The 15,658-nt window shown below is 44.2% G+C and overlaps 1 protein-coding gene across 10 annotated transcripts in view; it reads left to right on the forward strand.

The window, feature by feature from the left end:
- Nucleotides 1–9,984: 9,984 nt before the first annotated feature.
- The window catches only part of PLCB4 (phospholipase C beta 4), a 420,803-nt gene continuing 415,129 nt past the window's right edge, over nt 9,985–15,658 (forward strand). For 5 of the 10 annotated variants that reach the window (XM_053890428.1, XM_053890431.1, XM_053890423.1 and 2 more), the window contains exon 1: nt 9,987–10,203. The gene's annotated coding sequence lies outside the window, so the exon portion shown is untranslated. Of the gene's footprint in view, nt 10,204–10,360; nt 10,497–15,658 lie in introns of those variants that run through there. The other 5 variants (XM_053890426.1, XM_053890424.1, XM_053890432.1 and 2 more) reach the window with 2 other exon arrangements.

Below are 15,658 nucleotides of genomic sequence, written 5' to 3' on the forward strand. Positions count from 1 at the left end.
AACCATTGATGCAAAAATATTCTGGTAATGTTTTACTTCAAAGATCAAGATTCCTTTGGGAATGTGGGTACAAAAATTAACCACCTGAAAGGAGGAAATCATCAAGCTGGCCTGAGACTCCCTCCCAGAAACATCAGATGCTAGAAGCAAGACCTACAAAGTCTTAAGGAAGGAAAAGATAACTAAGAATTTTATACAAAGCAAACAATCATTTAAGTATACAGTGAACAGACAGACATATTGACATGCAATCATTAGGGAATATGGATCCTATAATCCCTTTAAAAAGAAATTCTTCAAGGCCAGTGTCAGCAAACTTGAAAGGAAAAGAAAAATAGAGCAAATAGACCACTGGTGAATCCATTTACTCCTAAGGATAGGACTAAATCAAATGCCAATCAATCCCTGAAAATGTAGGAATAATGGAAATAGCATTCAGGAAAGGAAGGGAGGAGGTAAAAAGTGGTATAAGTCTACCGATAACCTTATCAGTCAGATGTCCAAGATATTATTATACACCGAATAAAGCAAGCCAAGGAAGTGAAGATATATTTAAAAGCTATAAACATAAATATTACAAAAATAATGCAAACAGCTAAAATGTTGGATGGAAAAGAGGCGTAAGAGGAGTGGGAAGGAAGTGCAAACTTACTGCTTTCGTTATTGCTTCTAGCAAGGGGGGGGTAACCAATCCCACAGATCCAATAAATTTTGGCACATCCATACAATGAAATGACATGAAGCTATTCAAAAGATTAAGACTGCTTTACATGTGTAGATATAATTTCTAAAATAGAATAAGTTTAAAAAACAGAGTAGTGTGTGAGAAAAGGGAAGAACACATGTTGTAAGTTGGTATGGTAAACTCACAGGCAGAATAAATAAGGCATGGGAATATGAGTTCCTCTCTGTACTCGAAGGTTTGGTGGTGGGAGGCAGCCCTTGCTTTTCACTACATACCCTTTTTTATGCCTTTGGAATTTTGAATCTTGTGCGCGTACCCCCCAATTTTAAAATATATACCGTTATTTCTCTGGCAAGAAAAAAAAATGAGCTTGAATCCTGATTTTGCCCTCCAGAGTTTCACACTTCTTTCAGGTGAAACAGACAAACGGAGAAGTCTACAACAATGAGGCAAGTGCTATAAAATAGAAATGTACAAGGTGCTTTGGGGAGCTATAAGAGGTTTAATTTCTCCTGGAGGGTTTGGTCTTTAGTCCTGTGTCTTGAATGGAAAAAGGAATGATTTAAGAGATATTTTTAAAATGGAGTCAATCAATAGTACTTAATGGCTGCTGTAGGTATAACGTGAGGCTGCGGAAGAAGTAAAAACTGACACTGGTTCTGGTTTCAGCCACTCAGTGGATTGCAGGGCCATTCGTTTTTAGTTCCCCAAACATTTGTTACTACCTCACTATGTTCCAAGCACCTGGTTGAGCCCTGGGGATTAAAAGCTAAAAAAGAAATGGCCCGTGTCCTTAAGGAATGCAAAAATTTGGATAATACAAGGTGGTAGATGGCAATCATGGCCTCAGTTATTCACCTCTCCCTTTGCCACACCCTTCCACCGTGTTCAGGTCACCCTCCTCTGTCCCTAACACTGGGCCCCACCCCGTGACTTGCTTGGGGCACTGAGATGTTAGCAGACATGGCACTAGCAGGAGTGTGAAATGGACTTGTGCATTGGCACTTGCTCTGTTACTCTGTCATCACCATGAAGTTGAGATGGAATAATATGTGATCCACCAAGATGGACACAGTCATTTCTGGTTGCATTGACATTATTTTGAAATAGGAGTGGGGCAGAGGGAAGCACAAATATTACACAGATCCTTTGTTGTTAATTATTTGCCTGCAAATCTGCTTTAATTAGCAGAATATTATACATATAAGGGGAGTCTGGCGGCTGCGTGTGCCCTATAGGGTCTGGCCTATGCCATGACTTTCTGGAAATTAGAAAAATGTATCCCTTCTCTGATGGGTAAATACAGCCCTGTGTCAGGGAGAAGGCATGGAAAAGGGTGCACCTCAGCTGCCAGTTGCCCCTCTGCCCCTGCATTATTGTGCAGTGGACAACCTGGCCTATCATAGTGGTAGCCCTAAATCCGAGGTAGTACTTTCTTTAGTATCAGAAGCTCATGTTGGGGCCAGAAACTCAGTCTTCTCATTAATTCTATGCTAATGCATTTGTCACCTTATTTTATAAAGGGAAACTTCTTTGAGGAAACACTTATAAAATACAAAGAGAGGGAAACACTTATAAAATACAAGGAGAGGGGCTCTTGGGTGGCTAAGTTGCTTAAGCATCCAATTTTGGCTCAGCTCATGATCTTGCAAGTTCACAAGTTCAGTTCGTCAAGCATCTGACTTTGGCTCAGGTCACGATCTCATGGCGCATGGGTTCGAGCCCCATGTCGGGCTCTGAGCTGACAGCTCAGAGCCTGGAGCCTGCTTTGGATTCTGTGTCTCCCTTTCTCTCTGTCCTTCCCCTGCTTGTACTCTGTCTCTCTCTCAAAAATAAATAAAACATTTAAAAAATTTTAAAAAATACAAGGAGGAAAAAAAATTGATCAAGAGGTAAATTCTAGGCTTTATAGATTTCTGTCAATATTCAATTAAACTTGTCTTTGTTATGTGATTGGATTTTGTTGAACTGATGTTCCTACAACTTCTGAAATGGAAGTTGGGGACTGAACACGTTACCAGCTGGGCATTTAACCTGAACAAAAGCCACACAGCATCTCTGAGACTTAACACATTCATCAATTAGTAGAAGTGACTGGATCACATGATCCTCTAAGTCACTTCTAGGTGGAAATTGTAAGAATCCATCGTTTTAATCTCAACCTGCATGAATCACAATGGCAGACGTGACTGAAAAAGTCAGAGAAATTCATTCTTGTGCATGGATGAAAATGTTGAGCTTCCTGAGACACAGAGGAGCAGTAAATTTAACTGAATTATACTTCTGTTTTGATTCCAACCACATGGAGTCAGTGAAGGAAAGAAAAGAACATTGAGTCTTGCTGAATGTGCGATTGATATTTATATTGTAAATTAATGTATTTTTTCTAATCTTGCTGCAGCATAACAGAGATGGTAAGAACAAATCATTGTATTTACAAAACTGATCTGTTCACATTTAAAGAGTGGAGAGAAATATAAAGCCATGCAATTAGGCCAGCAGTGTGGCAGCCTCATTAAGCAGTGTGTATATTTTCCATACGCTCTCATTTCAGTTTATGTAATCTTGCCATAAACATCAGGTAAGTAGGAACAGTGTTCTCATTTGTAAATCACATCCTGTAGGTTACATGCTGACATCCATGTGTGAGGCTTTTTAATTTACATCTAACAGCACGAATTCATCACACTTCAAGGAAATGATTACAAATGTTTGGGCATCAGAAAAAATAATTTGCCTTTTGAATTATTTGGGGAAAAATCCTTTATTTTTTTTATCCAGTTATAGGACACAATTTTACTGTGTTTCATGCATGAAACACTTAGAAATTCACCACGACAAAGAATAACCTTTATTTTCACAGAATAACCCATTAACACAAGTACTGAGTACTTAATATACTATATTGTATTAGTAATGGGAAATACAAAGAAGTAGTATGGGAATATAGGGCCAATTTTCAAGGACCCTCCAGTGCACTTTTTAAAAACTGCAAAATTTTACCCTCATCATAGATCGGATGAATATATTTTGATATATTCATGCAGTGTATGTACAACAATAGAAAGGTATAAACACTAGATACAAACCACAAATGGATGAATCTCACACACATAATAATGAATGAAAGAAACCAGACACAGAAGAGTACGTTGTACCTGATTCCATTTATATGAAGTTCAAAAACAGAGAAGACAATTCTATGGTGTTAGAATAGTGATTACCCGTGGTGGTGTTAGTGGTGGAGGCAGAGTGTCTGTGTGTGTGTGTGTGTGTGTGTGGCACTGACTGGGAAAGAGCATGAGAGAAAATTTTGGAAATTGAAAATATCTTGATCCAAGTGGTGATCACATAGGAGTTTATGGAAGTAAAAATTCCTTGCACTCTCACTTGGAATTTTCATATTTTATTGCATATATGTTAAATCTTCATAATATCAATCATCATCATCATCACACCAGTGCTTTTGAACTTTTGCAGTCTAGTCATATTCTAAGCCTAGCTCACAGGTAGAAAATTCCATTTTTTTCAAAAAAAATTTATTTTAGAAAGAGAGCGAGAGAGCGCGAGCAGAAGCGGGAAAAAGGGCAGAGGGAGAAAGAGTCCCAAGCAAGCTCCACTCTCAGTGTGGAGTCCAATGGAGCCTGACTCGGGGCTCAATTCCATGACCCTGGGATCATGACCTGAGCTGAAATCAAGAGTTCCACATTCCATAGACTGATCCATCCAGGCGCCCTGACAATCCCATTCTTTTTTTTTTTTTAATCTAATTTTTTAAAATGTTTACTTTTAAGAGAGAGACAGAAAGACAGAGTGCGAGTGGGGGAGGGGCAGAAAGAGAGGGAGACACAGAATCCAAAGCAGGCTCCAGGCTCTGAGCTGGCAGCACAGAGCCTGAAGTGGGGCTCAAATTCAGGAACTGTGAGATCCTGACCTGAGCCACCCAAGCGCCCCCCCCCCCCCCCATTCCATTCTTAAGCTAAATTGTTTGGAATGGAATTAAACTGTCCTCTTTATTTTGCTTTTGTTTCTATTCTCTCTTTAGACCCCAATCAACAAGATTTAACAGAAACTTTACTAGGTTTTTTGGTGACGTCATATTCTACATAAACCTAATCCTTGGGCGATTTTACCCATTACCTTTTTCTTTGGTTTTCAATGCCTCTAACAAGTTGTTTTTTCCTTCAGTACACAGAGGAACAGGATGCAGGTTAGGGAAGAGGTACCCTGGGGCTAAGACCGCCTGTGTCAGGCTGGTCCTGTGCCGCCCACTTTCAAAGCTGTATGTCCCTAATTAAGGCAAACTGGACAAATGGGCCAGTGGTGATCTTTTCATTTACAAAGGACAGCATGTAAAAAGCTAGGAGGAAGCAGTGATTAATGTATCACTTTAAATCAGGACAAGAGATGTGCTGCCCTTTCTCTAAAAAGAATACAATGTGATCTTTTGCCAGCACAGTTGTGGCTATTAACCTGAAGGTCCTGATTATCTACTGTCCTCCTTTCATATAAAGCAACAATAACAAGTAAGACTTTATGAAAATGGTAAGGAACTGGTGGCATTGACAGTTTGCTTGGGCCTTTCTGGTGGTGAATGTTAATTCTCATAACAAGATGTGGCCCTGAAACTGATAACTAGAACCTGCAGTTGAGCACAAAGAGGTGCTCAGGGTCTCCTACTCTGGAGAAAGCCCCATAATTTCTGCCTCCTCAGGGCAGAAATGACTCCATTTTACCCACCTTCTTTCTTACCAGCCTTTCAATCTGGTGCTTCCAGTGGGCACTGTGGAAGGCTGCTCGGCTTAACTTTCTTGTGGGTGGCCCACCCAGTAGGCGCACCCAGTAGGATGGCATGTGAGTCCCGGCAGTAAGATGCACTGCGCTGGGCCACCGTGGACAGCGTTGTGGGCTTGGACTAAAAGGAACAGTGCTGGGGGTGGGGTCCAGAAGGACCCTCCAAGGGCCTTACTTATGTCCTTTATAGCGGAGTACTGGCAATGGGGCACTGCCCCAGTGTCACTGGTGTCTTAGAGAAGCAGCTACAGTGAACTTAGAGAGGACCACAGTGGCCACAGGTCAAGAGTAGATACATTCATTCATTTCCTTCTTCTTCCTTCCTGCCCAACATGCTGGCTGAGCTAGACCTTGAAGGGCAGGTGGCATGAGAGAAAGTGTTTAAGGACTAGATCCTGTAGCACCAGCCTTCTGGTTCAAGGAGCAGTGGACCCAGTTAGAGCGTGCAAGGCATAAAGAGAAGACTGGACTTAAACTGAGTTTAAAGTTGAAGATTTAACATAGTCTGAGGTTTTTTTTTTTAATTATTTTTTTTAATGTTTATTTATTTTTGAGAGAGACAGAGACAGAATGTGAGTGGGTTAAGGGCAGAGAGAGAGAGGGAGACACAGAAGCAGAAGCAGGCTCCAGGCTCTGAGCTGTCAGCACAGAGCCTGCCGCGGGGCTTGAACTCATGAGCTGTGAGATCATCATGACCTGAGCCGAAGTTGGACGCTCAACCCACTGAGCCACCCAGGTGCCCCAGCATAGTCTGAGTTTTAATCCTGAAAGTGATAAACTCTGTCCAAGTGGAACCGCTGCTGTGTCCTTTTACTCAGCTCCCCTTTTGAATTTTTGTCTCTACAGGCAATCTCAACGTGAGCTGGCTAAACCACTGATAAGAATATGTCCTGAGCTTGCTCAAAATACTTCAATGGGTTTATATCACACTCGGACTGAAGCCCAAAGTCCTTTCTGTGGTCTTCCAGGTCCTGGCCCCTGCTGCCTCTGTGACCCCAATACCACTCATTCTATCCCTTGCTCTGCCAGTCTGGCCTCCTTTCTGTTTCCTGAATATGCCAATCACATTCTCATCTCAGAGATTTTGCTGTTCCCTCTGCTGAAAATGCTGTTCCCCAGATATTCAGATCTCTGTCTTCATTTAGGTCTCTATTCAATGCTGCATCCTCAGAGAAGCTGTCTGTGACCCCTATCTAAAAAAGCGGCCAGGCGCCTTGGTGACTCAGTCAGTTAAGCGTCTGACTTTGGCTTAGGTCATGATTTCATGGTGTGTGGGTTCGAGTCCCACGTCAGGCTCTGTGCTGACAATCAGAGCCTGGAGCCTGCTTTGCGTTCTAGATCTCCCTCTGTCTCCGCCCCTCCCCCATTCCTGCTCTGTCTCTGTCTCTCTCTCTCTCAAAGTTAAATAAACATTAAAAAAATAGTAATAAGATAAAATAGCTGCCATTGCTAGTCACCTCATGCAGCTTTTGTTTATCCTTTCTACCCTGACTCTCAATACTACTAGATGTTATATACACTTTTATTGATTGATTGATTGATTTATACTTTTTAAGTTTACTTATTTATTTTGAGAGAGAGAGCACATGCACAAGTTGGGGAGGGGCAGAGAGAGAGGGAGAGAGAGAGAATCCAACCAGGCTCCACAATATTAGCACAGTGCCTGATGCGGGGCTCCAACTCAGGAACTGTGAGATCGGGGCTTGAATTCATGAACCGTGAAATCAAGAGTTGGACACTTAACCTACTGCACCACCTAGGCTCTTAACATACTTTTAATATAATATGCTACTTCTTGTCTTTCTCCTCCAATAGTATCTAAACTTCATAGGGGCAATGATTTTGCCTCTTGTTTACCTTGGTATCCTGGGCAAAGAACAGTACGTGGCACATTTAAAAGTTTCAAAAAATGTTTCTTGAGTGAATGGCTATCTAAGATAGCATTAAAGGGAGGGAAAGAGAATTTAGAATTGAATTGAACTCAGTACTTTGTGCTAAGTACAACTGAGTTAAGTAAGATTCCTTAATAAACTCACTATTAGATTGAAGGCCTAAGCATAACAACAAATGATTGCTATGGCATGGTTTAGCAATATGTAAAATTAAAGATAAGCTTAATCTATGCAACCTTGAGTGAACTCTAGGGCAAAAGGGCTAGTTTTATGGAAGTTGGTGTGTGTGGTAGATTGGAAAAACAAACAAACCCTTTCATCATGCATCTCCTTTCATCAAAGAATGAAGTTTATTATTTTTTTTTTCATGCTTTGCATCTGGACATAGCCATGCGGCTTTCTTTGGTGAATAGGACATCAGCCAAAGGAAGTATGAAATGCTATTTTAAGTTGAGGCTTGCCCTGCTTGCTGCTGAAAACCAGAAGTTCTCCATGTGAAGAAGCCATATAGAGAGAACACTCTTTCCTCCCAGCCATCTGATGAGGCTCCAAGCTTTCCATGTCTGCAACAGAGTGAGTGGGCCCAGCAGAAAACAGTGTAACTGATCTGTTGATTCCAGCCCAAACTGCTGATTCACAGAATTGTGAGCTAATAAATAGTTGTTTCAGGCTACTACATTTTGGTGTGGCTTTATACAGCAGAGGCTAAATGATGCTATATGTTTAAGTGCACTACATACTCAATGAAATTCCACTGTAAAAATGGTCAAGACACATAGATGATAGCTTGTAGCTCATCTGTGTATGAGTGATACTGGAGGAATACAGTAACATCAACAGGATGTCCTGGAGGCACTGGGTTTGACACTAGCTACACTACTTATTGGCTGTGTGACCCAGGGCAACTTGCTTAGCCTTTCTAAACCTTAGTTTTCATAAATATAAATAGAGAACAGTCCTAAAAATACTGCCCTAACCTTTTGCTACTCAGAGTCTGATTTGAAAACTAGTAAAATCAGCGTGACATGGGTGCTAGTTAGAAATGCAGAATCTCAGGTCCCACCCCAGAACTGCTGAATCGAAACCTGCTCTTTAACAAGAGGATCTGTGTGCACATTACAGTTTGAGTAGAGCTGCTGGAGTACCCTGGCCTCACTCAACATCACCACATCTTGAAGACCCCTGCACAGTGAAGAGCCACTCAGCTTTTCCCTGGGATCTGTCTTCCTTTCCTTTCCAGACTGGCTGGGAAACTTGGTTTAGGCTATTTTTCTTGGCTTGTGCACAAGCAGACAGGCTCAGCTCACTTAGGCGCTTGTTTCAGGGCTCAGCTAAAATTCCAGCTTAGCCGCTCAGCTGGGGAGTTGTCAGTGGGCGCTCAGCCCCCTCCCACTTAAGGATACCCAGCTGATAAACTTTTGATCCCCCCCCCCCCCCTCCAGCTGCCAGCCCCCTTTTAGCCCTGCCTGGAAAAGGCCAGGATGTGCCGGAGGAAGGAGACTTTGGTATCTACAACTGCTTCTGCCCATCAAGAGCCTGGACACCCACCCCCCGTCCATTCCCCACACTGCACGGGCAGCCAGGCTCGCTCTCTCCTCCTAGCCAGCCGGACCTGCTTAGGCGGCTGAGCATGCCCAGTTTAGCTGCGAGCGTGGCCCCAGTCCCCAATGCGCAGGTGCCACGTCTCCGGGTTTTGGTGCCCGCCGGCCGGGAGGAGGAGGTGGAGTGGCCTGGGGGAGGAGGGAGCCCTCCCGGGAGTTCTGGAGCAACGCGTTGAGGGTCCACACAAAGAGTGATGCGAGACTCTGCTCTGTTAGGGTCTGAGTGCGAAGGGGACCCGGATCCACTGCGTGCCGTCGTAGGACAGAGGCAAGCCAAGAACTGGCTGGAGCAGAGCCCCGGCGTTCCAGGGACCAAAGTCTGGGGGTTTTGCGTCTCTGAGGTTGCACTTGGGGGAGGACTTTTTGGAACCACTTACTCTGTGGCTCAGTTTAAACCTCGAGAGAAAAAGGGGGGGGGGGGATAATAGCACTTGCTTTGGAAGATTGTTTTAAGGATTACTTGAATAAAAAGCGTTTAGAATAGTGCCTGAAGCCCTGTAAGCGCTTTATGTGTTTATAAAACAAAATGTAATCAAATAAACACCTCCCCCACCTCTCGCCAGCCGCTTTGGGGTACCAGTTGCCGCCAGTCCTGACCCCCCTCCACTTTTCACCGCCACTCCCGCCCCGGGGCCCACGCTGCTGGTCTCCTAGCGGAGCAGGGTGCCACTCCCCCCTACCCCCAAGGTTCTGCGCCCCGCGCCACCCAGCGCGCACCCCGACCCCCAGACACTGGGCACGTGCCGCGGGGTTGGGGCTGCGGTGGACTGCCGGGGAGACCCCCGAGGAGTGCCCCGCAAGGCGGCTTTCCCGGATGCCCCACCCACCTCCTCCCAGCGCGGTCCGCGACCCTCCAAGAGTCGCTCGCCCCAGGCCGCGAGGCTGCGCCCCCGGCCCGCCGGGCGCCCCCTCCCCGCCCGCCGGCTCGCGGCAGCCGGGCGGCCAGCCCTGCCCCTGCCCACCCCCAGCCCAGCCCGGGCGCGCCGCACTGGGCATGCTCCGTAGCCTGGGCAGGTTGGGGCTGCGAGGCGACAGCTTGGGCTCTGGAGCCGGGAGGCGAACCGGGAGGGAGACTCGGGGCTGGGGCGGAGGGAGCGGCCGGCCACGAAGCGGCGGCAGGGCCCGGGGCCGGGGACAGGCCGAGCCCCGCGGGCGGGCGGGCGGAGCGGGCCGGCGCTACCCCTCGGGTTCGGCAAGGAGCGCCCGCGGAGACCCCCCGCCCTCGGCAGAGGTGAGGATCGCGCGCGGGGAGGCGGGGAGGCGGGGAGGCGGGGAGGCAGGGAGGCGGGGAGGCTGGGGGCGGGCGGGGGCCGGCGGGAGGGCGGGACCGGACGCGCCGGGAGGGGGCTCGGCGGCCCGCTCTTTAGCGGGGGGAGGGGGCTGGTGGCGCGGGGAGCAGTAAGTGAGCCGCACCGCAAACAAGATCTCACACACATACGCGCGCACACACGCGCGCGCACACACTGGGTCTCCAGGCGGCGGCCGTGGCCGCATCCCCGGCAGCAGCTCCGGGCCAAGTGACAGGTAGGAGAAGGCATTTCGGGTCCCGCCCGAGGATGCTCCCGCCCGCCCGGGCCCGCCGGGCTTGTTTGCTCCCGGCGGGTGCGTCCCGGACGCGCGCGCGCGCACCCGGATGCCCTGCCGGGGAGCCGGTGCAGGTGCGGGGTGCGAGGCGCCGAGCGCGCGGGAGGCAGGGGTCCTCGCGCCACCCCCTCCTCTATAATCATCGCCCACTGGGTTTCCTCAGACTCGGTGCAGACATACACCGCTTCTGGCTAGAAATAGCTCGGCCCGACGTGTATATGATTATTTTGGTTGGAAATAGTTGGCACTGTGCAAAGCATGTAAATGTGTATGCATGGGGATCTTCTTACCTCTTCTGGAGAGGTAATAGAAATGATTATTTCCACTTAAAACAACACTGACAGGCCAGCATTCGGTGGGGGGCAGTGTTTCTGCCTCCTAAAGGCATATGAGTGATGGAGATTAAAGGCTGTCTTATTTTCAGAATTTTAAAGTTGCCTTTTCCTTAACTAATTAGACCCTGTTTATATAGTACAGTACTTCTGACTGTAGACTTTATAGGCAGGACAGTATAGAAATACGGAAATACAGAATTCAATTTCCAGTTGTTTCTAAATGTACCTTAATCTAGAATCATAAAACTCTCATAAAGTATCATTTTTCTAGAGAAAATACAAATGTCCATTATATTTTTAAACACTTGCATGTATTTGAGAGATCACTTCCTACTCCTCTTTTTTTTTATACTCTTGTAGTGAGTCTATTGTTATAAACACAGATGTTTTAAGTTTAATTTCGTTCAAACCATTAATGGCAGGTCACTTTTTTTTTTGCCATAAATATGATACATGGTGGTCTATAAGTTAAGTTATGAGTGTGTGGAAATAGATGCTTAATAATTGTTTGGCTGGCAATAATATCATTCAAACATAGCTCTATGATACCTAAAATTGTATTGAGTTTCCTCTTTAAAGGGAAATAAGATTCATAGAGTAAACATGACTAGGAAAAGCAACTGGTGAATTTACCTGGGCCATCTACAAAGAGGGTAAGAAAGTGTCTAAGGAACTGTGTTCTTCAGGACAAACTGTGTGTGTGTGTGTGTGTGTGTAAAATTTAACTTTATCCTTTTAGTTTTTTCAGGACTCTTGGTTTCAAAAACATGTGGTTGAACTGAGAACCTAATGTTACGTACTCTTCAAACTTCAGTGGCCTAAGTTGTAGAGTCCTCTAGAAGCACAGAAATCCAGCTAGGTAGGGGCGAGTGGTTTAATCTGCCATTATCCATGTTATGTAATCTAGAATGCTGTGTTTTTCATAGGACAGTCTTGCATAGTTTTCAGCTGGTGTTTCAATCTATTATGTCATCTTCATTTTGAACTGTAGAAGTTTAATAAATGATTGCCATCTTGGGAGAACACCTGTTTTCATAGAAATTTACTTCTTAAGAGCATTTTTTATCGGCATTTTTATATTACGAGATTTGCTGCCAGAGCTAGTAACCCTTTGCATATAACATAGCAGAGCTAAAGGCACCCTCTATTAGATTAATTGTGTTATTACTCAACCATCCGAACTTCGTTTTGATTTAGCTTTGATGATATCACCACCCAGCTTTGAATTAATGGCTGTTGAAAATGCTATTCTACAAGTAACTGTCAAAACAGAATTTCTAAGACTCTGATCACTGGATACACATTTCTATCTGTCGGAATAATTCTACCTTTATTTTACAAATGCACACCCACACAGAAGAGCTTTGTTCTCAAATACTGTCTTCTGAGTTTTATATTTGTGTGCCTAAAAATGTGAATGATATTAAACTGCTTATGTCCCTGGAATCTTGAGGTGGTATGTTTTTGCTTATGAGATAGCGAAAACTGGAGGTTTCAAGAGTGGTAGGGTTACCAAAAAGCTTTTGCAGAAGTGGACGTTTAAAATCTTTAAAATCTGTCACTTTGAGCTATTTCATGTCCAGCAGAGACCTAGCCAGTGCCTTTGACCCTGCTCTTTTGTCTTTCCCAAGAGTGCATCCAACTGTCTTTGCCTTCGTGTGTACTGCTGATTTTGGTAACATGGGCCAGTTATACTTATTAAGAATTGAAATGTGTTTACCTAGTAGTTATTCCAACCCCTTTAAGTTAAAATTGGGGTGAAAGTGACTTTTCTTGCTGCTGTATTTTCCTTAAACGGATCAAACTGGCGTGCTAATTTGTGAACGGATGTGATAGGAGTGAAGTCAGCTTCTGGATTTTGTGTTGCATTTCCATCCTAAAACTTTCAGATGTGGTCAGCAAACTCAAATATCACAATTAAGTAATACGTTTTATGGATTATGTATTTATTTGTTTAGTGTTTATTTTTATTTTTGAGAGAGAGACAGAGTGTGAGTGGGGAGGGGCAGAGAGAGAGGGAGACACAGAATCTGAAGCAGGCTGCAGGCTCTGAGCAAGCTGTCAGTACAGAGCCCGATGCGGGGCTCGAACTCACGAACTGCGAGATCATGACCTGAGCTGAAGTCGGACACTTACCGACTGAGCCACCCAGGCGCCCCCTCCCGTTTTATGGATTATTTTAAAAAATTGTTAGTAATTAGCTGCTGAGTTTGATTGTTGACGTTTTAAAGTCTTGTATTGAGAATAAATTTTTATCTTTTTGAATCACAGCACTTAATGTAGTCATAGAAAAGAAAGATTATTTCTCATATTCTCCACAAATGCCCTTAATGGTGAACTCAAATATTTTTGGAGAAGCAAAGATATTCTTTGAAACTTAAAATTATTTACCAGATTGCAGCTAAGTTGTCGTCCTTTGTGACCACTTGTAAAGTAGAGATGAAACCGCGTGTTTATTGGCATTCATGACCTAGGCTTTTAATAAACTGGCTATCACAGTAGGTCTTGTCAAACCAAGAACTTCTGCGTTTTATACGCAAAATGAGGTCAAGGACTAATGGAGACGCTTTAATGATCACACTTAGTATTTCATGTCCAGACTGAAGTTTCTAAAATAGGTGATTTTCCCCTTGTAATGTGAACTTGTAGGCCATATTAGTGTCAGCCAAAAAGACCCACCGTCTATCGAGAAATAAATACAGCTTTTCATTGCTGACGGTGGGCAGCAGCGACTTTCTGTGGTTTTGCTGGTGGCGTTCAGGTATTAACTGTGTCTGCAGGGACACTGCTTAGTTTTCATTACTGTCCATTCTGTGTTCTTTGTCTCCCCCGTGGTGTTTAGGAAATACAATAACCTTACATAGGTCTTTCCCCCATTCTTTGTTATTTGTTTTTCTGTGTCATAGTTTCTTTTTTGATAAAGCCTTCCCCTTTCAAGTAGAAATACTTCCTCAAGGTGTAGTATTGTTTGTCTAGTTATACCTTAGAATAATAGAAAGGTCTGGCACATTCAGAGGCTGTGATTCTTTAGCTAACCAAATATAAAAATGGGTGGTTTACTTCTACTCCCCCAGTGGAAGTAGAGCTGGGTGATAATGCATTACTGAGTAGGTGAGTGAAAAGTTTGCATTGCCCTCATGGGAATTAAGCCTGCTTTCAAAAAAAAAAAAAAAAAAAAAAAAAAAGAAATCACCCAGAGTTGCTTTTTATTCTGAAGGCCAATTTCACTTAATTACAACAACCGCCCCCAAATCCCACTTTGTAAAAGTCTCTGTGGAAGCTCATGCCTTTGGATGCTTTTCATATGCTCAAGGTGTAATCCCAAGTTCATAGAGGAAGTGGAATCACTAAAACCCTACCTTCCAGGTTTTAGCTGGGAGATCCTTCTGTGCAAGAGGATGAATGGTCAGCAGTTTTTATTTTTCTCTGCATGAACTCTATCCACTTTTTCTTTTCTGTTCTTTGAGGAATCAAAATAGTTGAAAGATACATAAATCAAAAGAAAGTTTTTCTCTGAACACCTCTGTAGCCTACTACCTATAAATCCTTCAATGAGAAGGTCGCATACCAAGTGAAGGCCAGATAGCCTTATCTTATCCTGTTGACTGGGAGTCTCCTTCAGGGCTCCTCTCCCATGATCCTTTGGTATGCTGAGGGTTGGGAAATTCTACCTCTAGCTACCACACCACCCTTGGGCCAGGCAAATCACTGCTCTAAGATCCATTGCTCTTAAAGCATTCTTTTCCTCCTGAACAATTAAAGGATGTTTTTGGCTCCCTGACATGGCTGAAGTAGCCATTTCTTTAGAACCAGAGGAAGAGGGTCACTTGAAGTAATTAGTGATAAGCGGCTCATCCAGAGAGAAGAGACCACACAGACCATTAGATTTACACTTGACAGCTTGCGCTCACTTCTAGAACAGGAGTTCTTCTTCTTGGGTCTACCTCGTAATGGTTTCAGGATGGACTTTGGTGGGTCTGTGAGTATAGCTGGCAAATGAATTACATCTTTATTTGCACTTACTTCCAAGTGACAGACTAAGTATTATTGTCGCTCTGAATCTTGATGTTTAATGGGTTGCAAAAAAAGCACATATACTACTAGGTATGTCCAGTTTGTTTTTCTTTAATTATTTCGATAAGGATATTCCAATGTAGTTTCCTTTGCACTTGATTTTTTTAAAGTTTATCTATTTATATTTTTGAGAAACAGAGAGTACAAGTGGGGGAGGGGAAGAATGAGAGGGATAGAGCACAGAGCCCGACGTGGGACTAGATCCCATGAACTACAAGATCATGACCTGAGCCAAAATCAAAAGTTGGACACTTTATCAACTGAGCCACCCAGGTGCCTCATTTTTTTAAAAAAAATTTTTAATGTTTATTTTATTTTACTTTTTTTTTGAGAGAGAGACAGAGTGCAAGTGGGGGAAGAGCAGAGAGAGAGGGAGACACAGAATCAAAAGCAGGCTCCAGGTTCTGAGCTGTCAGCACAGAACCCAATGTGGGGCTTGAACTCATAGATCACGAGATTATGACCTGAGCCAAAGCCACCCAGGTACCCTCTTCCTATTTTTTTTTTAAGTTTATTTGTTTTGAGAGACAGTGTGAATGGGGGAGGGGCAGAGAGCCAGGGAGAGGGAGAGAATCCCAAGCAGGCTCCGTGCTGTCAGCACAAGCTTGACACGTGGCTGGATCTCACATATGGTGAGATCATGACTGAGCCAAAACCAAGAGTTGGATGCTTAACCAACTGAGCCACCCATGC

The sequence above is a fragment of the Panthera pardus genome, unplaced genomic scaffold (genome assembly GCF_024362965.1).
Source record: "Panthera pardus isolate Hobbes unplaced genomic scaffold, ASM2436296v1 HiC_scaffold_25, whole genome shotgun sequence".
NCBI classification, from domain to species: domain Eukaryota; kingdom Metazoa; phylum Chordata; class Mammalia; order Carnivora; family Felidae; genus Panthera; species Panthera pardus.